Raw genomic sequence first — 24,087 nt, 5'->3', positions numbered from 1 at the left:
TTTTACTGGGTGAAGCTTTACTTTTTGCCTTGGCAAAGTCAACCAGGTCTTCAAATAGCTTATCTTCAGGTTTAACTTGTTTTCTAGAAGTTAAAGATTGTTGTGGACATGCACCATTGTAAGTTCCATCATGAATGGAGATGTTTTGTGTCTCTAATATCAACTCATCATGTGTTGATTCACTATAACCATGTGTAGACTGACCAGAACCCAAATCTTGTTGCTGCTGAAAAAATTGTTGTCTCTGATTATAATTTGCTAGAGGAGGGGGAATAATTGTTATAACATTGCTATCACATATGGGAGGTCCTTGCAGATTAACTACACCTTGTGATGTATTTTGTGATTGCTCCACTTCCCAAGGAGTGAGAGGAAGGCTTTCAAAATTCTTTTGTGTTGATGCCTTTGAATTCTGTGATTGTGGCCCATATAACAGAACCGATTGTTGTGGACTAAGAGATTGCCTTGCTGGATTTGATCATTGCAAACCTTGGCTAGATTTGTCAAAATATGACTTTGGGCCATGGTGTGGAAACTTTTGGTATTCATTCTATTGTGTTGATGACATCCCTGAAGAGTAACCTCCATTTCGATATGGAGAATTTGATTGTGAATTCAAAGGATATGGTGAAGTTTGCTAAGAAAGAGATACTGGTGGTGAATGTGTGTATTTTTCATTGATTGTGTTAGCTGTTGGTGGAGTTGCAGCAGTTGGTGACTTGTAAGCATCACCACTAAGGAAATCCATTGTTTGCTCAGTTTTCCAGCCGTGAGTATCAATCTTTTAAAGTCCTGGTGGTGGGGATATCAATGGGAGTCGACCTATTCACTAATTCTTTTCAGTGTTATCAACTCTTTGATGAGCTTGTGCACTGGATCTTGACCTACAATGCATAAAATACTGTTATTTCTCTTTTGATTTTTCTCTATAGAAGCCTGTCAAATCATAGTACAAAAAAAAAGTTTGCCACACATTTGAACTGTAAATAGAAAAGAAAGGTGTTGGAAATTATTGACTACGAGGGTGATAAATTTAGAATTTTAAATGCTAGAAGATATTTAGATACCTTGTGTTGGCGACACTTCTCCCTAACTGTAGTCAATGCATACCCTTTTCTATTTAGTTGTAAATTATGCAATGCATGAATACAATCCTTCATCTCTGATACTTTATAGCTTGTGTAATGTTCTAGTGTAGGATTTTGAAGATTGAGGACAATACAATCCTATTCAAATTTTAGTACAGACAAGACCAAACAAAAAAATTACTTGATGGAATTTACATTGCCTAGGGGCAAGTTCTAGGATCAAGAGTCATCCTTGCCACAAATACAGCTGATGCAACTGTCATTGACAGAACATAATGGAGAAAGTCATACTCAACAAGGGTGAGTTAATTGCCCATGAATTCCAAATGTAGAGATGGAACCTCAATGAAAAAAATTATGAAGGTAAGAATAAAATACTTTTATAAATTAAATAATTTTATCTCCCACATTACCTAAGAAAGCTCTTAGTTGTTGGTGTTGTCAGATCAAATCGCAAGTAAGTTAGGACATCAATCTCCATTTCTAACACCTATTAGTATTAAGATAAGGACAATTCTCATTTTAAGAATACCATCCAAGAGAGATTTGACAAATCATCTTGCAATACAAAAGGAAAATTGTACCTCCTCCCTTGTGTGAGTATTATCTATAATGTATCAAAATTCTTCCACATGTGGAGCACAAATTTCTTCATACTTCTTGAAAGTGACATCAAAGTAGTAGTTAAAAGTTGACCAAAGAAAAGAAAAGAAAAGAAAATGTTACAGTAGGCAAGAAGTACACACAAGGCAACAAGCATGCAAGTAAAGTGTATCTAGCACAAGCTTGTACTCCTCGAAAACTTGTTACAACAATCTAATTTTGAATTAATTATACAAAATTAATTTCACAACTACAATAGGGAAAAATAAATATATAGATAGCATGAAGAAATGCAATAAGAAACAAACCTCAACAAGCCAATCAACAAGTATGCCCCTTATATTTGCATTGATCTCCTGTTGAATTGTTTCAATGTAACAAGGTAATGCTCGCCATTTTAGCTGAAAAAGTAATTGATGATTGTAAGTATTAATCAAAAGAAGCTTCAAGAAAATGTCATAAATTCAATCTAGCTTGACACATGAAAATCGGTAACTTTTTTGCTTCAAGTACCTATATTACTTCATTTAAGCTTAGAACATTAACAAAAATATGCAATTTTTAGTGAAGATATTTATCAACTAAATCTATATCTAGCACGCCACATAAAAACAAAGTAATTCACAGCTTCCTCTATAGAACATTGCAGATCCATCCAAGGATCTACAGTTATATGCCTATAACAAATTTTTTAAAACAATAAGCTGAAGTTGTCAAAAGCATAATACATCTGACAATAGTGAGAATTATACTAACAAGCATTAGAAAAGTGCATAGAAACAAATCAACTCAATTGAACAATATAAATTTTCTGAACCAAGAATTAAAGATCACTATGAACAGAGCAAACCTCTATAATGCATAAGTTATCATAAATTTTTGTGGCATAAGCAGTACACATCTGAGGATCACCATGGTCCAAATCAATATCAATATAGTGAGAATGGCTTGAGCACCCCACACCTTCATGAGATTTGACTAGAATAGTAGGAACTCCTGACATTTGTAGAAGATCAAAACTGTGAGTAAAAAGTAAAAAAGAAGAGAATTTGGAAAAATAGATCAAAATAAAAAACAAAACTTAATGAATTATATGTTTAGGTACTCTTAATTAGTTTATGAAATCCTAGTCAAATTACCTTGTTTTGAATTGTTCTCGAGCTCTCTTGATATGTGCTGATTTTGGAAAATTTGTTGCTTTAGAGAAGACACTAATGCCCATTAGCACATGTTGAAGCATTTTCATTATTTGTTTTGGCTACAAGCTGTTTGCATTGCAATTGCATTGGCATATTTTCTGCAGTTGTAGTTAGATCTTTAGAATTAGCCTGTATATCCTACACATTCTCTCCATTGCTCTTTTTTTCACCAATCCCAACATCATCATTGGAAGAATGATCCTTGGAATTGCAAGGAACAAGTATCCTATGCTTTTCAATTTTTGCAACTTTGGTATTTGTATTGACATTCTGAATAATTCCTTGGCATTTTCCTTTGCTATTGTTACTCAGGGATGTAGCCTAACCTCATATCATAATACAAATAAATTATATATATCCAAAAGGAAAGCATAAACTATTCAACATACAATAGTGAGAATTTCTTCAAGTGAGAATAGAGGAGATATGACAAAAATAGTATCAAGTTCTCTTGAAGATATGCGAAATTTAAATCCAGACCCCAATGTGCATAGAATACTAATTAAAGAAGACTTTTGGCCATACAATTTAGACTACACTGCCATTTCTCATCATCTCCCTGAAATAACATGCAGAATATAAAAGTTAAAACCAACATAAGTATGCAAAATAAAATTTAGTTTTACCTTACGTGTCCTAACTCTTGGCAAAGTCGACTCTCCATTTTTATACATGTTAGTCACATCTCCAAGTACTGCTTAGTATTTAGCTGGACTAGCAGTATCATGTAAAGAATGCATGGTGGAATCCTTAGATGCTGGTCTTTTCCTTGTCATCCTTTGGCCCACAAAGGAAAAGGTGGGGGTAGTTGGTTTTCATAGGAAACAATGTTATTGTTAGATGTGGACTTTGCAACCCTGGCCTGAGTAATGTGGACATTATTAAGCTGTTGTGGCCTAGTCATGTCTTGGTCACTTAAGCAACAATGAAATGTACAAAGCTCACCTCTTCTAACCTTGAATTTCTGAATAACATTTTCGCAGAAGATTCAAGTGAGATAATCTATCATGAAACATGACCTATTACTCCTATGAACAAATCACAAGCTGTAATTTGCAAGCACAAAATCTTGAAATGTAGCAGTGAAGAATGTTAGCAATGTAAGTGATGGGTGCGATAATCAGATGAAACATTGGAATGGTTCTGCAACTCCAGATTGTAGGGAGAAAAAACAACTAGTGGGGTCTAGGTGACAAGGTGAAAGAATCTTCACAAAAGAGAGGAGGCTGCAAGGTGAGTGTTCATCAGCTGTGATGATGGGGACACCCATTCAACATAGAGGAGTGGCAGAAAGAGCTAGAAGAAGGTTAGGACACTTTGTAAGGGGAAAAATCAAAGAAAGCTCCAAAATTGTTTGACATGATTATTTGATCCATACCAATGGTGGTGTAAAAGGTTAACTCCTTATCTATTGGCTTATTTTTGTTGTCCTTTGCTTTGTTTTGAATCTGTTTATGGGTCCCACTCTCATTGTAAAATTGGGATGGTGGTTTCCCCTGTTGTAACCTCCCTTGGTCCAGACCAGGCTAATTCCAGAACTAAATTAATAAAATAACCAAAATATTTTACCAAAAAAAAAAATATATTGGTTGTAGGGAAATATTTACCACACATAAGCTATGTTGATTTTTCATTCAATTAATCTTTGGCAAACAATCATATCTTTCATTAACCTTAGCCTACTAATATAAGACTTCCCTTGCTAACATTCCATTACAGAAAAACTTAGGCAGATACACTGGAAGACTTTGTGATTTAATCCTAAATTGAGCCTTTGGATACACTGTGACTTAAAAAGTATATATAAACAATAGTGTGTCATCACTCGCTGATGTTTACAAGCTATCTTACTCAATATTTTAACTTCTCAATGCTTGCATTTTGAAGAGAGTGAAATCTAACTAGTGGAGTCATATAAAAGCAACATCTAAATACATATGTCATTCCCTCATGCAAAACATCGCCATTCTTTTTTAGAATTAAAGTCAAATTCACTATGTTGATTTCTCATTCAATTAACCTTTAGCAAACAATAATATCTTTTAGTAACCTTAGCCTACTAATATCAGACTTCCCTTGCTAAGGTTTGTGTAAATTTTACATTCCATTATAGAAAAACTTAGGCAAATACACTGGAAGACTTTGTGATTTAATCCTAGATTGAGCCTTTTGATACACTGTGACTTAAAAAGTATATATAAACAATAGTGTGTTGTCACTCGCAGATGCTTACAAGCTATCTTACTCAATATTTTAACTTCTCAATGCTTGCATTTTGAAGAGAGTGAGATCTAACTAGTGGAGTCATGTAAAAGAAACATCTAAATACATATGTCATTCCCTTGTGCAAAACATCACCATTCTTTTCTAGAATTAAAGTAAAATTCACTGGCTAATATTAAATATATGTAATCTACACTATTCAATCTTTTGCAAATAAAATCCATTCAAATTACTCTGAACCAGCCCAGGCACCAATCAGCTAATCCATGTCACACTTTCATCATTGGTTTCAACATATGAATCCTTCAAGTATAGAATTGCAGAGTTCATTTTTGTTTCTTTGATTAATCCTAGCATAAGTGAAAATGAGAATCAACTCACACAAGATCTCCTCCAATAAGAAGCAAGTCTCCACATGGAAGTTCTTTAACAATATTGTTGTGGCTTACTTGAAGGGAAGGTTGAGCAAACAATCGAGCAACATTGTATGTAGAATTGCCACCATCCCCAGTGTCTACCATGAAGTCAAACCATTGTCCTTCTCTTGCACTTAGATGATTAAAAAGAAAACCTTTCTTTGGGTCATTACTCTATGACTTAGTCATTGCTGCCTAATCAAATAAAGAAACTATAAATTATCACACAAAGTAAGACCCGACAAATTTTAAAACATGGCAAGTAATATCATAATTACTTACTACAATGAAACAAAATAACATAACAAGGTTATAGATTAAGAAAATTTGATATATTGAGTAGACATGCCTACATCATTCACATATCAAAGCATCTAAGAAACAATGTTACAGATACCAAAAGATCAAATGTTGTCTTGAACAAATTTGCTGATGTCTTGAAATGGTACACTCTTGTCATCTTGAATCACTAACACAAGCTTCCTTAGTGGAAAAAATACACCTTGGAATTAGTGGAATAGAGTACATACCCTGAGTACCAAGGAACCATGTCTAAGAAATCTAGAGCTGCAGATGCCTTTTGAATATAAAAAATTGATGCTAACTAAGGATGCGTTAAAGCCCATCTAAAAATACAAATTGAAATAGAAATAATGAAATTTCACAAAAGTCAAGATAAAGTGACAAATGATAATTTCAAAACAATCAACCTTGTAAAGCAATTTTCAATGTGACATACCCAATTGACCTTTCAACTACATAATTTGAAATGTATAATCCTATAAATGTTACCCACAAAGAAAACACAGGTGAGATTATGTTAGCTGACTGCAAAAGAAACATATGGTTAGTAAAGATACTCCCATTGACCAAATTTTATTTAATGGTACCAGATTTCCACAATTTATAAATTTAATCGTTGTTGTTTCTGGATTAGACCATCTGTGAATTTTTGAATACAAAAACTCACACATGATCTAATCCAGAAACAACAACAATCCAAATTTATTTGTTTACTTTAGAACATACTTAAGTTGTACAGATTAGTTGTTACTTTGGAACACAGTTTTTCCAATAAAAAGTATGATTGCAAATTGTGTATTCCTAGATTGGAGATAAGAAAGTCACTCTCAGATAGATAGCCACTTACCTAACCATAAATAACCCATTTGGAAAATATTGGGTAGTCACTTGCAGATCCAACATGTGCAAGCAAATTAGAGCAAACCTACTCCTTCAATTCATGTACCTATGGCCACCCTTTTATAAATGTATCCACAACAAGACTAAAATATTTTCTTCCAAATGATTTTGTTCTAGCTGGGGCTCTATTGCCACAATAGCTATAAAAAACACAACATGCTATGCTTAAAACCTGTAGCAACAACAAATAGAATTAACTTAATCATAAGAAGAAAGGCTTGGGTTTCAATGCTAAACCTATCATATCAAAAAAATTAACATATGATCAGTTTCAGACAAATAATAGCTCTTACAACACTATTTTGTAGAATGGTAAGAATCTCAGGCCGCTTCCTTGCAAAGCATGCAACGAGGCCCATATACCACAACCCAAGATATGTAATATGGAAAACCAAAAGAGCCAAGACAAACAATAAAAATAATGTCAAAAATAGAGACACATTCAATTTGATGTCAACTCCCATTGACTGAATGCTTGGTAAATGATACACGCTAGCAATTAAAAGCCACAACACATACCTGCAATGTGTATGTTGGAATATTTAATGTGGTTGTTGTTTGCCCCTAGAGCCAAATGCCCACCTACCTCCCTGATGGCTTGCAAAATGATCAAATGAATTTATTGCATGGTAGGTGAAAAAATTTTGAATTCAAAAATGAGGGGGAAAACTTTTTGCAAGTATAACAAAAGGAATGTTCCATTCATTAGACAGCAGACAGTAGACAGAGATAGAGAAAGAGCTCAGAAGTTGCAGAGAAGAAAGAAGGAAAAGTGATCAGCAAATCCATTTGTGTAGAAGATAGAAGGAAGTGTTTTTCATGCCTGCAGTTGCACATGGTCCTTTGTGTCATTCTGTAAGTTCATAGTTTATTGTATTCATTTGTCCTGTTGAAGCAGTGATTGCTCTAGGTGTTATTGTATGTAGCCATCAGAGCTGCAAGTTTAAAGTCTATGAATTTTGAAGTTTTATTAGTTTTAGGGTTACTTTAGGTTTTTCTGGTTGAAGCCGAAAGCTCCCAAATTTTTTTAAATGATTTAATCAAAGCTAAATAGAAAGCAAGCAGGCATACTTGAATCTATTGCTCTTTCCTTGTTCATTGCATTTGATAAGTTTATTGTTGAGTATTTCAAGCTTTGGTTCTCTAGTTTTAATGGTGACAATATTCACGTCATAAATCTACACTTGGTATTGTCTTTGGTAGAAGTCATCTGTAGTGGCTACCAAATTCACTCGGTGCCTTCTTCTACATTGCTCCACTCTCTAGTGGCTACCGAGTTCACTTGATAATCGCATTGTCTACCGAGTTCACTCGGTAATCACACCCTACAGTGTCTACTGAGTTCTTCATTTACCAAGTTGTCCTTCATTTAATGAGCTCACTTAGTAACCTCTCCTGCCACTCAATTTCTTAATGTTTACTGAGAAAAATTGCCACTTGGTTTCTTTGGCTATCGAGCAAATTTTTTCACTTGATAATAGTTGTTATTGAGCAAATTTTTAGGTTTAGGGTTGTGAGTTTAGAAGTTGTATTCATATTTCTCACATTGTATCAGAGCTTTGAGGTCCCACATCCACAGTGAGTTAGGACATTTGTTTTTTCTAGGATATTCATCATGGCAGGAGATGTAGGAAAGATATGGCAGTAACCACCATCATTTAATGGACAGAATTATGATACATGGGCAAAGAAGATGAAAACCCTTATGGTTGCGAATGATTTGTGGGAGTTTGTAGTTAATGGGTTCAATGATGTGATAGACCCAGCTCAGTATGTTGCTCTCACAAATGCACAGAAGACTCATTTGAAAGAGTCAAGGAGGAAAGATGCAAAGGCATTAAGTCTTATTGAGGCAGAAATGACAGAGAGTTTTTCCAAAGATTGCAACAGTAAATTATGTAAAAGAAAGCTTGGGATATCCTTGAGATGAACTTCAAGGGGACTGATAAAGTCTACATAGTAAAGCTGCAGAATATAAGGAGGGAGTTTGAGAACCTTCAGATGAAGGAAAATGAATCAGTTGCAGACTTCAGTTCAAGGACCTCAAATGTGATTAACCAACTGAAGTCAAATGGAGAAGACTATCAAGAGCAGAGGATAGTAGAAAAGATATTGAGGAGTTTACCTCATAAATATGACAATTTGGTCATGACCATAGAAGAGGCAAAAGACCTCACTATTTTGATAATGGATGAGTTGATGGGTACTCTTCAAACCCATTAGCATAGGATCAATAGATATACTTCTTCATCTTCCCAAGAGAAAGAATTCAAGGCTCAATCAAATACAAGAGGAAGGGGGAGAGGAAGAAATGGCTCAAGAAGAAACTCCAGAGGTAGAGGCCGAGGTAATGGAGGACAAAGGAATGCTACAACAAAAAGCTTAGGAAGAGCAGATGGAGCAAGTAGCTCACAAAATACTTCAAGAGGAGGTAAGAAAAACTACAACTCAAATAAGAGTAATGTAGAATGCTACTACTATCATAAATATGGGCATTATGCAAGTGAATGTTGGAAAAAGAAAAATGATCAGTCAGGACAAGCAAATGTGGCTGATGTGAACATGGGAAGTGGAAACAATGCAGTTGCCTTCATCATGTGTAATGTTGGTGAAGAAGGAAGCCCTAAGGTTTGGTACCTTGATAGTGGATGTAGCAACCACATGAGTGGTAATGAAACCTTGTTTTCATTCATTGACAAGAGTTTCAAATTAGAAATTAAGATGGGTAACAATGGAACCCTACCAGTTGTGGGCAAAGGATCTATTATGGTCCGCACCAAGAAAGGTGAGAAAAGAGAAATACAAAATGTGTATTTCGCCCTTGGTATGAAGCACAATTTGATGAGCATTAGTCAACTCATTCAAAATGGATACAAAGTGTTGATGGAGAATGACAAGTGTATCATTCAAGAAAAGGATGGGAGCAAGAACTTACTTGCAGCAGTTCAAATGACAAAGAACAAAATGTTTCCCTTGAGGATTGAGACATGTTTCTCATCTCAAGTTAGTGCTGCACCTCCCACACAATCATCTCTAAGGAGTGTGATTGAAGACCCCTCATGGATATGGCACCTCAGGAAACATGGCATAAAGAAAGAGCTCATAGCCAGCTATACACCACAATAGAATGGGGTGGCTGAAAGAAAGAACATGACCATTGTTGAAATGGAAAGGAGCATGATGAAAGAGAAAGGTCTCACAACTAAATTCTGGGGAGAGGTTGTGGCAATTGTAGTTTACCTAATTAATAGGTGTCCTACAAAGGTAGTTCATGACAGAATTCCAATAGAAGCATGGTCACAAAGAAGATGGACAGTTGAACACCTAAGGGTGTTTGGATGTCTTGCATATGCACATGTGCCTAAAGAGAAAAGGCAAAAATTTGATGACAAAGGTGTGAAATGCATTTTCATAGGGTACGGCCCAGAATCAAAGGCATACAAATTGTATGACCCATTGAACAACAAGATGATGCTTTCAAGAGATGTGAAATTTCTTGAAAATCAATCTTGGCATGGAAAAATTGATGAGTCACTAAGCACTTCAAGTAAAGTGCTAATTATGAGTGAAGAGGATGCTGATGAACAGGAAGAAGAAGGAGCAGATAGAAGAAAAGGCAAGAAGCCTCAGTCATTATCGAGCTCCTCTAGGCATGATCGAGTGTCAGGGCCAAGCAACAGTAGTGAAGATTCTAATCCCACACTCTCCTCCCTGCTACCAAGAAAGACCAAGAGTCTTAGGGAGATATACCAAGATGAAAGGTATGAAGATTATGATGAGAGTGTTAATATTGAATTATTTTCTCATAGTGATCCAATTTATTTTGAAGAAGCTATTAAGGAGAAGAAATGGTGTAAAGCCATGGATGAGAAAATAGATGCTATAGAAATGAATGAGACATGGGAGCTAACCAAATTGCCTCCCAAGAAGCAAGTGATTGGAGTGAAATGGGTCTATAAGACCAAATGAAATGTTGAAGGAAAGATTGATAGGAATAAGGCAAGGTTGGTAGTCAAGGGCTACAAACAATAGTATGGAAGAGACTATGATGAGACCTATGCCCTTGTTGCTAGAATGGAAATCGTGCGTGCTGTCATAGCAATTGTAGCTCAGCACAAATGGAAGGTATATCAAATGGATGTGATGTCTGCCTTCTTAAATGGTATATTGAAAGAAGAAGTCTATGTGGAGGAGCCACCTAGTTATGAAGTAGCAAGTGAAGAGAATAAAGTATATAGAATGAAAAGACCTCTTTATGGGCTCAAGCAAGCTCCACGGGCATGGTACATCAGGATTGACTCATATTTGATGAGCAATGGCTTTAGCAAAAGCAATGGTGAGCTCACTCTTTACATCAAGGCAGCAAATGGAAATGTTTTGATTGTTGTCTTGTATGTAGATGATTTGATTTTTACTAGTAATGACAAGGCTCTAATTGGTGAATTCAAAGAGGCCATGAAAAGTGAATTTGAAATGACAGACCTAGGTCTCTTGAAATACTTTCTAGGCATAGCAGTAAAACAAATGCATGATGGCATCTCCATCTCTCAAGAAAAGTATGCAAGGCAAATCTTGGAGAGATTCAAAATGTAGAACAGTAAGGCAACCCCCACACCAACAATAGTAGGTCTGAAGTTGAGCAAGGAAGACTCTAGAAAGAGAGTGGATCCAACACTATACAAGAGTATGGTTGGAAGTTTAATGTATTTGACTGCAACTCGGCTAGACCTAATGAATGTAGTAAGTTTGATTTCCAGATTTATGGAAACACCAAAAGATTCCCATTGGCAAGCGAGAAAGAGGATCCTAAGGTATGTGAAAGGTACCAAGGGATTTGGAATTTTGTATACTAAAAATGATGATTTCAAGTTGGTGGCTTATACTGATAGTGATTGGGCTAGAAGTTTAGAAGATAGGAAGAGCACTTCTAGATATATGTTTCATATGGGATCGGGTGCAATTTCATGGGCATCCAAGAAGTAACCTATTGTTGCTCAATCTACAGAAGAGGCTGAATACATAGCAGCAAATGCAGCAGCATGTCAAGCTATTTGGCTAAGAAGGATCTTAACAGATTTGAATAAAAGGCAAGAGGATGGAACCACAATTTATTGTGACAACATCTCATCAATTGCATTGTCCAAGAATCCAGTCTTCCATTGGGGAAGCAAGCATATAGAGATCATATATCACTTCATCAGAGAGTTGGTGGAGAATGGGGATATCAAAATTGAATATTGCAAGTCTGAGCAGCAGCTAGCAGATATTTTTACCAAGCCATTAGGGATTGGAACTTTTGTACACCTAAGAGAGTGTCTTGGTGTAGTTGATCTAGATCAGCAATGATCCTTGTTTGTTTGGCTTGGGACAAAGGGGGAGTGTTGGAATATTTAATGCGGTTGTTGTTTGCCCCTGGAGCCAAATGCCCACCTACCTCCTTGACAGCTTGCAAAATGATCAAATGAATTTATTGCATGGTAGGTGAATTTTTTATGAATTCAAAAATGAGGGGGAAAACCTTTTGCAAGTATAACAAAAGGAATGTTCCATTCATTAGATATTAGATAGTAGACAGAGACAGAGAAAGAGCTTAGAAGTTGTAGAGAAGCAAGAAGGAAAAGTGATCAGAAGATCCATTTGTGTAGAAGATAGAAGGAAGTGTTTTTCGTGCCTGCAGTTGCATGTGGTACTTTGTGTCATTCTGTAAGTTCATAGTTTATTATTTTCATTCATCCTGTTGAAGCAGTGATTGCTCCAAGAATTATTGTATACAACCATTAGAGCTGCAAGTTTAAATTTTATGAAGTTTGAAGTTTTATTAGTTTTAGGGTTACTTTAGGGTTTTTTGGTTGAAGTCGAATGCTCCCAAAATTTTGTAAATGATTTAATCAAAGCTAAATAGAAAGCAAGCAGGCATACTTGAATCGATTGCTCTTTCCTTGTTCATTGCATTTGATAAGTTTATTGTTGAGTATTTCAAGCTTTGGTTCTCTGGTTTTAATGGTGACATTATTCACGTCATAAATCTGCACTCAGTATTGTCTTTGGTAGAAGCCATTTGTAGTGGCTACCGAATTCACTCAGTGCCTTCTTCTACCTTGCTCCACTCTCCAGTGGCTACCGAGTTCACTCGGTAATCACACCCTGTAGTGTGTACCAAGTTCTTCATTTATCAAGTTGTCCTTCATTTACCGAGCTCACTCGATAACCTCTCTTGCCACTTGGTTTCTTAATATTTACTGATCAAAATTGCCACTTGGTTTCTTTGGCTACTGAGAAAATTTTGTTACTCAGTAATAGTTGTTACCGAGAAAATTTTTAGGTTTAGGGTTGTGAGTTTAGAAGTTGTATTCATATTTCTCATAGTGTAAATCCATTCCTTGGTTTAGAAAATTTTTAAGCAAGGAATATCTAGAAAAAAATGTCACTTAGCCATATAAATATTATCCAATAAATTTTAATCTTTAAAACACATAATTTATTTCATATTTGAAAATTTGTGCAGTATGATTGACTGAAGTTTGAGTAGGTTGGCTAAATGGTTCGTCCCAAGAAAGGAGAGGAAAAGAAATAGAGAAAACCAAAGAAACATGCATATATAGACCACCACTTTATATTGTTGTTATCCAACTTGTGAATAAGAGTTTGGAAGTTATCAACTGATATGAAGAAAAGAGAACCAACCACAACTGTAATCATAGCATGCTATGAATGTTCATGTGGATAAGGGTATCTGTGCATAAGAATTGTTGTCACCTTCTCCATTTTCATTTGCATTCTGTATTTTCCAGCATATGAATCAATCTGATAAATTAAATTAAATGAAATTTCAATGTTGCACTATGGAACGGTAGTGAGATTGGATGAATTGCAATTCTTGCATGATAAACAAGTACAAATGCGGAAGACTGCAAAATTGGAATAGTAGAATAGTAACTAATAAAGAAGTGCAATGAAAAAAAAAGGATTCCCATGCATAATCTCATGTACTAAAAAATTCAGTAAATTTTACTTAATGGCATTAAATTGAATTTAACAAAAAAATTATTGTCTAGACTCTAAATAGAAAACAAGTCAATAGCACAATATAAAAGATGGGGTCATATCACATAATTAATTAAATAGATGATAAATAGGAAAAAATTAAAATGGAGCATTGTTTCTCTAAATTTTACCAATTAACTTAACATGGATGCATTACACGAAAATTGACCAAAAACATAAATAACTCACATTTATGAGCTAGTTATCTGAAATGTTAAACAAATCAACAATACATGAAGTTGGCAGTGTATATCCAAAATAAGCTCATAGAATGACAACACAATCAACAGTCTAAAATTTTCTGCCATCCTATCCACCAGTTTAGAAAGAGTTAGAACTACTTCATAAAATTATTGCAACTGAGAATTGTCAAATAAGAGAAGTAATTTTGTATTCACTATTCTTACTCCTTTCTAGATATGATAGTTTCTTTATGTAATCTATTCTGCAGGTGTTAGCACAATCACTATCATACTCAATATTTTTGAAGCAGATATTATATGAGAATAACCTAGCAACAACTACCCATGCCATCTCTATCTGTCCCCAATATATATAAATCATGTCATTAATGAGCTCGCAACATAATATAGCACCAAGCATTGAACAACAAAGAATATACAATAGAATATTCTACCAGTAGTAGAATTGATTAAATAAATTGCAATGTCTTATTTTTTTAAATAAAGATAAAATAACAATAATATAATATAATGTAATATAATTACAAGTCAATTAAGTTAATGAAAGGTCAAGAGATAAATAATGAATAGTTGACACTCCCTCAACAAGAAAGAAGAGTTCATTTGAAAGGGAGGAAATAAGAAAGAAGGAAGTAAAAAGAATTAAGGGGAAGAAATGAATGAAGTGACTCAAAGGGGTAGAAAAGATGAAAGGTCATGACCCTTTCAAAGGGTAGTAATTGTAGAAGGTTCTAGCCATTATGAAGAGGTGTGACTCTCCCTCACACTAGAGGATATAAAGGGGAAAAGGTTTTGTTTGAGGAGGACATCCAAGGGAGATAAGATAAGATAAAATATTAATGTCCAGCAAGAGACCACAAAAGGGCCTAAGGGAGTGAAAGTACAAACAGAGGCCAAAAGATAGCAAGACCACCAAACGATGTCCATGAAATATAAAACCAATAGAGAAAGAACCAAAAAAAGAGAAACAACAGTATGCAAGAGAGACTGTGAAACCACAAAACTACTAGCAGTTTGTACTTGTCAAAAAGTAGCTCAAAACCAAAGGATAACTATCTGTATGTGGAGAAGTCTAAACCCATTGCTGGATAGTAGAGTGCCATAGTTGCTGATGGTGTATGTGTGTATGATCTTTGCATGGTTACACCAATTTGATGTGAGTGGCAGGGGGCATAGTAATGGATAGGCTCCTAGATTACTTGGTTCCTCTAGGAGAGGTAAATGGAGTGAAGAAGGAATTGGTAAGCTGGTGAAGGGCAATAGATCCAAAGGGGGAAAACTCCTGAAGAGTGAGATCCTAAAGATAGAAGGCCTCCTAGAGATAGAGTGCAAGGCATCACTGATGATCATACATGAAGAATGAGGATAGGGATTTGCACTCTCTATATAAGCAATGAGGCATCCCTCAAATCTCATAGGAGATCAGACAATAGAATAGGAAATGGGTCTTAGTCTCAACCACACCTGTATCACAACACTAACAAATCCATTCATCTCTGCTAGTTTGGTGTTCTTCTTGGATACAAAGATCAATTTGGAGAATAATATATTACTCATAAGTTAACAATGAAAAGTAGTGACTCACAATCCTTATGGAAGGCAATGACCCTCTTACCAATAAAGGAGGGTTCCATCTAAAGTTTAAACATTGAAAGTGATACAAGTGATGTGAATCTAAGTGATAAATAATCAGTACTCAACCAGCAACCAATACTCATTAAAGGACAATTCAGAGTTTAAGGCATGACTAGATCAAACAACAATTAACAACAGTCCCCTACATGAGCAAAATATAATCATAAAGTATTATCTAAGAAATTAGGATGACGAGTGCACAAAATGACTAATATTGATTAGTAAAGATTGACCTACATATACATCCAAGAAATTATCTTTAGATAGGCAATTTATCAATATAGCTGTTGAAAATGGAATTTCTTATGAACAAGTAATTTTTTCAAGGGAAGAAAACATTGGACTATGATCATAAGTAAATCTTTTTATAAAAAAGAGTATCATAAATGCATTGGATCTATTCATAACATATTTCTTACAGCCAACCATTTAGAAAAATTTGAGGGGAAAGCATGGTAGGATGCACAAAGACTATCACTCACAACTTAGCCCTAGAGCAGAGCAACTATGCAAGTCTTCGACCCTGTGGCCCACAAGCAAACCAACTTGGCGTGGGCTACTTAATTGAGGGAACCATGACTGCTATATCTTCTAGAGAATAAAAAAATAAATTACGAATCCAAGATGAATTGGTAATCAATTCCTTGAATAATCTCTTTTTATGATTCTCAAGAAACTTGCTAAATTTATACATGTATATATGTATATTGCTGGTTACTTTTCAGAATTTCCTTATTCAATGGACAATCCTCTTGATCAATCCTTTATTAATGGTTTGAAGTGCTGATCTTTTCTTATTCCCATTTGATGATTTTCATATTTAACTTCTTATTTGCTTTGATTTTGCTTGATTAATTGGTTCCTTGATGTTTTATGATTCCTCCCTTTTTAATTTTTAGACATTTTGTCATTAATGCCAAGTATACTATTAGCACAATAGAGGAATTGCAGAGGTTTGCAGATTGAAATGGCTGTATGATGAACATTATTATTAGGCAGCAACATCTAATCAAATTTGCAACACTCCTCACTTCCAATGTCCCCTCAAGAACTTCGTTCTAGGCTACCGAAGTGCACTTAATGCTTCCCAAACACCATAACTTCTTCCAAGGCCTGAACCTTCATTCTTACTTCATGAAACATCTTCTTATGGCTTAACAGTCATGTTGCATCCATCCCTTCATTCTAGACCACTAATCTCTTACCCAACACTCACATCTAGCCCTTACAGCTAGTAGCCCTCACCAATCACTAAGTTGGGTTTTCTTCCAACTTTTCCAAACCACCAAGGAAAATCAGATATGTTTTAGATAACCTTTTGGGATCTACAAATCCTCCCTAAGTTTCAATACCAAATCCTTTGGAACTTACACAAGATCCAATACCCCTAGCCTATCCACACTAGGCCTAATTCCTCACGTTTACAAAACAACCCACATCTCCATTCATCCCTGTGACTCCAAAGGCTGAAGTAGTCTTTCCTAATGTTTCAAAACCATAGATTCTTAGGTTTTTGTGACTTTATCCCATACCCATTTGCCTAGCCACTAAACCATTGATTTTAGGAACATACCATGAGGGTTTGATCAAAAAAACTATTCCAGACCACTCCAGGCCAAACTAATTGCATAGACACTTCAATTTATGTCCCAGCATGAAGGATTCACCTCCAAAACATCTTCAAACATGAAATGATCCGCTGTCTATTAGACAGGTGTGTAATCCGGGCTAAACCTCCATCAGCAATTACCATCCAACACTGCACTTACACCAAGTTTTCCCACTCTCTTGCATTTGGTTAATATAGTAAAAATAAATTATCACAACCTCATTCTCTCCCACCAATAATAGTGACTACAAGTGGTAGGAGAGAATCTACATTGGAAACTTCAAAATAAGTACAGTTGACTATGCCTAACCAGTCACTAGTTTGAATGCACCAGTCTATTATTCCTTACTCAACCCGCAATGAAAATTAAAAGAATGCATGGAAAAGATAACAAAAATAATAAAATTTTCTCACATTAAATATTAGTCAAAATTCATTTGATACATCATAGGAACTCACTGTTCCATGGGACAGAGACTGAATTGTAGAGAATAGGATTATTTTATTGATTAAATTTTTTTCACAATGCCTTGTCTCACCACCCCAACTCTACTTCTCCCCCAAACACTCGACAAATCCCTTCTAAATAACCAAACAACAGTAAACAACCACTGTTGTCTAACTATCTAACTATTACCAGTTAGTTATAAACTAATTGCATAGACACTTCAATTTATGTCCCAACATGAAGGATTCACCTCCAAAACATCTTCAAACATGAAATGATCCACTGTCTATTAGACAAGTGTGTAATCCAGGCTAAACCTCCATCAGCAATTACCATCCAACACTGCACTTACACCAAGTTTTCCCACTCTCTTGCATTTGGTTAATATAGTAAAAATAAATTATCACAACCTCATTCTCTCCCACCAATAATAGTGACTACAAGTGGTAGGAGAGAATCTACATTGGAAACTTCAAAATAAGTACAGTTGACTATGCCTAACAAGTCACTGGTTTGAATGCACCAGTCTATTATTCCTTACTCAACCCGCAATGAAAATTAAAAGAATGCATGGAAAAGATAACAAAAATAATAAAATTTTCTCACATTAAATATTAGTCAAAATTCATTTAATACATCATAGGAACTCACTGTTCCATGGGACAGAGACTGAATTGTAGAGAATAGGATTATTTTATTGATTAAATTTTTTTCACAATGCCTTGTCTCACCACCCCAACTCTACTTCTCCCCCAAACACTCGACAAATCCCTTCTAAATAACCAAACAACAGTAAACAACCACTGTTGTCTAACTATCTAACTATTACCAGTTAGTTATAAACTAATTGCATAGACACTTCAATTTATGTCCCAACATGAAGGATTCACCTCCAAAACATCTTCAAACATGAAATGATCCACTGTCTATTAGACAAGTGTGTAATCCAGGCTAAACCTCCATCAGCAATTACCATCCAACACTGCACTTACACCAAGTTTTCCCACTCTCTTGCATTTGGTTAATATAGTAAAAATAAATTATCACAACCCCATTCTCTCCCACCAATAATAGTGACTACAAGTGGTAGGAGAGAATCTACATTGGAAACTTCAAAATAAGTACAGTTGACTATGCCTAACCAGTCACTGGTTTGAATGCACCAGTCTATTATTCCTTACTCAACCCGCAATGAAAATTAAAAGAATGCATGGAAAAGATAACAAAAATAATAAAATTTTCTCACATTAAATATTAGTCAAAATTCATTTGATACATCATAGGAACTCACTGTTCCATGGGACAGAGACTGAATTGTAGAGAATCGGATTATTTTATTGATTAATTTTTTTTCACAATGCCTTGTCTCACCACCCCAACTCTACTTCTCCCCCAAACACTCGACAAATCCCTTCTAAATAACCAAACAACAGTAAACAACCACTGTTGTCTAACTATCTAACTATTACCAGTTAGTTATAAACTAAAATTTGTTATCTAAGTTGACACAAAGTGTCAACTTCGACAACTTACAATCATATATGCCTTTAATATATTTCACTAACCTTTTCAAAGTTTTTATAACTTCACTAACCCTTCCAAAGACACCTAAAACTCTTACAAGCTTTACTAGGCCTAAATTGCCAATATGGCAAATTGTAACTTTTGAGCACTTTTAGTGCTTTCAAAACTTTTAATTGGCCTTAGAGGCCATATTACATTTGTTTTAGACCTTATAGGCCTTTAGATCCCCAAAAAAATTGACCTTTCAATAGCCTCCTAGGTGCATGTTAACATTACAATGCCCTTAACTTCAATACATGCCTTTATAGTTTAGTCTTCAAAACATCAATTACAAAAATGGACCATTGGTCTAGTTACATTCAAAATTTGATCTTCCTAGATCATTAAACCAAATGACCTTCTCCACACACCCTTTGCTAGGGTGCCCTGCACCATCGTGTGTTGATAAAGATATATCATATAAACTAACAAGAGATATTATATGCAGATTTATAATGTCTATGTTAGACTTATAAGAGGAATAAGTGCACATTTGAAAGGATAATAAGGGCAGACATTGAAGGATAAAAAATGCTGATTTGGGAAAAGGATAAGTGCAAACAAGGCAGATTTATATGAAGCAAATATAAAAAGGCACACATATTAACAAAGATTGTAAAAGGTGGATTTCAGAAGATCATTGAAGAAGCAAAATGCAAGAAGAAAGGTATAAGATTTAAACAGATTATAAAGTCCATCATCTGCTGAAGATAGCAACATTCTCAAGGTGAAATTTCAGACTTAAGTGAAGTTGGTTCTTTTGCTTCGAGGGGTTGGAGCCTACAAATTTTTTGAGAGGTTGCTAGATGAATATTATGACCCAACTAAAGAAGAAATATTTTTATAATCAAATGAACCAAGACTATTCTTCTACAACTGCTGCTCCAATCCATAAATGCCTATTCACAAATAGGTAGCATTTATAAAATGTATAATATATGTTTGAAATGGTGAGTGATAAGATACAATCCATAAGTAGGAGATATTTTAACACAGCAAGTCAAATTGTGATATTGCTATCAAGATTTATCTGTGTGATTTTTAAGTCAAACTCGTCGATACATATTTAATGAAATGAGTGGAACCCATCTCTCATGAGAATGAATGGAACAATTAGCACTCATTGGATCTAGGTGATGCTCATAGAGGTGAAGCACCAAGACTTCTCAGGAGGTCACCCATCCCAATACTACTCTAGCTCTCGCATGCTTAACTACATAGTTTCCTCCATGGCTAAACCCACTCTGCTTGCAACTCCAATTGAAAAACCTTCACCAAGTGTTGTGCCTTATGAACCATTCATTAGAAATCCCCTTAAGCTCATCAATTGCTAAGTAGGAGATATTTTTCCAGAGCAAGTCACATTGTGATATTGCTGTCAGTATTTAACTATGTGATTTTTGAGTCAAACTCATTGACCCATATTTCATGATTAGTGGTTCACTGAACTCATCTCTCATGAAAATGATTGGAACACTTAGCACTCATTGGATCTAGGTGATGCTCACAGAGGTGGAGCACCGAGATTTCACGGGAGGTCACCCATCCTAATACTATAGCTTGAGCACACTTAACTACAAAGTTTCCTGATAGCAATATCATAATTTAAAAAAAAAATTCTTAACCCTTATATTTTATCACAATAGCTTGCTAGTTCATCTACACTTATGAGGAATTGGATCACACACTCTTGGATTTGCTTAGTAAAGTGCAATTGGCTACACTGAAAAAAGGAAAAGGACTTGGTTTACATGCACTCAAATCTACTACTCCTTAAAAAAAGTGGCTAAGAGGGGACACAAGGGATTGACATAATAATCCCATAACATATTGACTTGGATACTCCACTTCCCACTTTGCTGCACTTGATGTTAATGATGACTATGGGAAAATTTGTGGGCATTGGAGTGCTAGTGCCAATGCCAATACTAGTGGAGCCCTATTTGTGGTTCTTCTAATTTACCACTATCTATATCATCTAATATAGATGGTGATGATATTTTGTAAGTCCCATATTATTTTTTTAAAAATGATGACTCACTGTTGATAATTGACATTATTATTATTTAAATTTTAAAATATATATTATAATATTTGAGTTTCACTAATATATCATTAGTATTTTGAACTGAAATACTATTGTAAATATGCATATTTTTTATTTTATATGTTTTTGTATTGACAAACTCAACACCAGATTATTTTTGATAAACTCCTCAAACCAGACCTATGAATCTGAACCCAAACCACTACGAAGGCCAATAACTTAGATTTTAAGTAAACAATCTTTGAGAAATTATTTCTTTATGTTATGGCCCCATCTTGACCATTGTTTGTTGTTGTGGGTTTATGCATACAATGTAGGAGTATCTTGCCTTTGTTTGACTTGTTGTAGAAAATTATCTCCTATTCATCAATTGATGATCTTAAGTGGCTTTCTAATGAATGGTTCATAAGGCACAATATTTGGTGAAGATTTTTCAAATGGGGTTGCAAGAAAAGTGGGTTTAACTAGAGGAAACTCCGTAGTTAAGCATGTTCGAGTTGCAGTAGTACTGGGATAGGTGACCTCCCAAGAAGTTCCAGTGCTTCACTTATGTGAGAATCACCTAGATCCAATGAGTGCTAAGTGTTCCATTTATTCTCATGAGAGATGGGTTTGGTGAACCACTACTCATCAAATATGGGTCAATGAGTTTGACTCAAAACTCATACAGTTAAATCCTGATAGTGATATCACAATTTGACTTGTTGTGGAAAAATATCTCCTACTTATCAATTGATGAGCTTAGGGGCTTTCTAATGAATAGTTCATAAGGTGCAACACTTGGTGAAGGTTTTACAAATGGGGTCACAAGCAGAGTGGGTTTAACCATGGAGGAAACTCCATAGCTAAGTGCGCTAGAGCTGGAGTAATACTAGGATGGGTGACCTCCTGGGAAGTCTTGGTGCTTCACCTCTGTGAGCATCACCTAGATCCATTGAGTGCTAAGTGTTCCATTCATTCTCATGAGAGATGGGTTCAGTGAACCACTACTCATGAAATATGGGTCAATGAGTTTGACTCAAAAACACAGTTAAATGTTGATAGCAATATCACAATTTGACTTGTTGTGGAAAAATATCTCCTACTTATCAATTGATGAGCTTAAGGGGATTTCTAATGAATGGTTCATAAGTCATGACACTTGGTGAAGGTTTTTCAAATAGGGTTCCAAGCAGAGTGGGTTTAACCATAGAGTAAACTTGGTAGTTAAGGTGCTCAAGCTGGAGTAATACCGGGATGGGTGACTTTCAGGGAAGTCCCAGTGCTTCACCTCTATGAACATCACCTAGATCCAATGAGTGTTAAGTGTTCCATTCATTCTCATGAGAGATGGGTTCGGTGAACCACTACTCATGAAATATGGGTCAATGAGTATGACTCAAAAATCACACAGTTAAATCCTAATAGCAATATCACAATTTGACTGGTGCAAAAATAACTCTTACTTATCAATTGATATGCTTAAGGGGCTTTCTAACGAATGGTTCATAAGGCATAACACTTGGTGAAGGTTTTTCAAATGGGGTTGCAAGTATAGTGGGTTTAACCATGGATGAAACTCCATAGTTAAGCGCACTCGAGCTGGAGTAGTATTGGGATGGGTAACCTCCCAAGAAGTCCCAGTGCTTCACCTTTGTGAGCACCACCTAGATCCAATGAGTGCTAAGTGTTCCGTTCATTCTCATGAGAGATGGTTTCGGTGAACCACTAGTCATGAAATATGGGTCAATGACTTTGACTCAAAAATCACAAAATTAAACCTTGATAGATATATCACAATTTGACTTGCTATCGAAAAATACCTCCTACTTATGGATTGTATCTTATCAATCACTATTTTGAACATATATTATGCATTTTATTAATGCTACCTATTTATGCATAGGAAATTATGGATTGGAGTGGCAGTTGCAGGAAAGCATTCTTGGTTCATTTCATTATAAAATTAGTTCTTCTTTGGTTGGGTCATAATATTCAACTAGCAACCTGTGATCATTTTTTCCCATCGACATTCTCAACAATAGAAAATCATGCAAAATCTTTGTGTAAGTCACTTGACCTGATTTGAATGAAGTTCTTATGTAGTTGATCAGATTATCGTGTGTTGTTTTTCAATTGATTCTAAGTCTTTCTTATCTATTTTCAATAGTAGTAGTTACAGAGAGGGGATGTAGGGATATGCTGATAAACTTGAAAACATTTGGAAAATGCTTATGTATAGTGAGTAGCTACCTTTTCTCTTTGAAGAGCTATCCTTGACTTTTTTTTTGTGTTGCTGATGTCATAGACACACCTGCACAACCATTTGTGGAGCTTTTGCACAAGAAAATTTATCATATGCAAGGCTTCCTTAAATGTAGCACAACACAAGATAGAATGCAGATATGAAAATGCTTCTTGTTCTAAAATGGCTGCACATAGTGTTGGATCTGAGTAGCCCATCTACAATTTCATTTTTTTCACATGAGTTGTAGCAAATACGATTAAAAATTTGGGATAAAGTTCTGGATGCTTGCTGGGAGACATGGTTCGATTTAGATAATATGAAAAGAAGATAACAAGTTCCAATCTTAAAGTCAATATATCAAATCAAAAGATCAAAGCTTGTTGTATAGAGAATGATTCTTTTCCTATGTCTATGTATATACATGAGAAAAGATGGGAAAAATTTACAGGAAAGTACTATGAATTTTTCAAATCCTTTTCAGTGGTATCTCCCTTGGGTACTTTTCTTTGAGGGGTCTGCTGTAGGTTTTGTATTTTTCCTCATGGTATTGATCCTATTTTTTGACACATAAGGCAGTGA

General features: G+C 35.2%; 1 pseudogene; it reads right to left on the bottom strand.

Moving 5' to 3' along the window:
* Window positions 1-6,679: 6,679 nt before the first annotated feature.
* Window positions 6,680-24,087, bottom strand: part of LOC149557990 (uncharacterized) — a 73,631-nt pseudogene continuing 56,223 nt past the window's right edge.

The sequence above is a fragment of the Cupressus sempervirens genome, chromosome 5, assembly GCF_028749045.1.
Source record: "Cupressus sempervirens isolate cs-2001-9-10 chromosome 5, ASM2874904v1, whole genome shotgun sequence".
NCBI classification, from domain to species: domain Eukaryota; kingdom Viridiplantae; phylum Streptophyta; class Pinopsida; order Cupressales; family Cupressaceae; genus Cupressus; species Cupressus sempervirens.
Note: the sequence above shows the minus strand (reverse complement) of the source record. Positions and strands in the feature narration are given on the sequence as shown.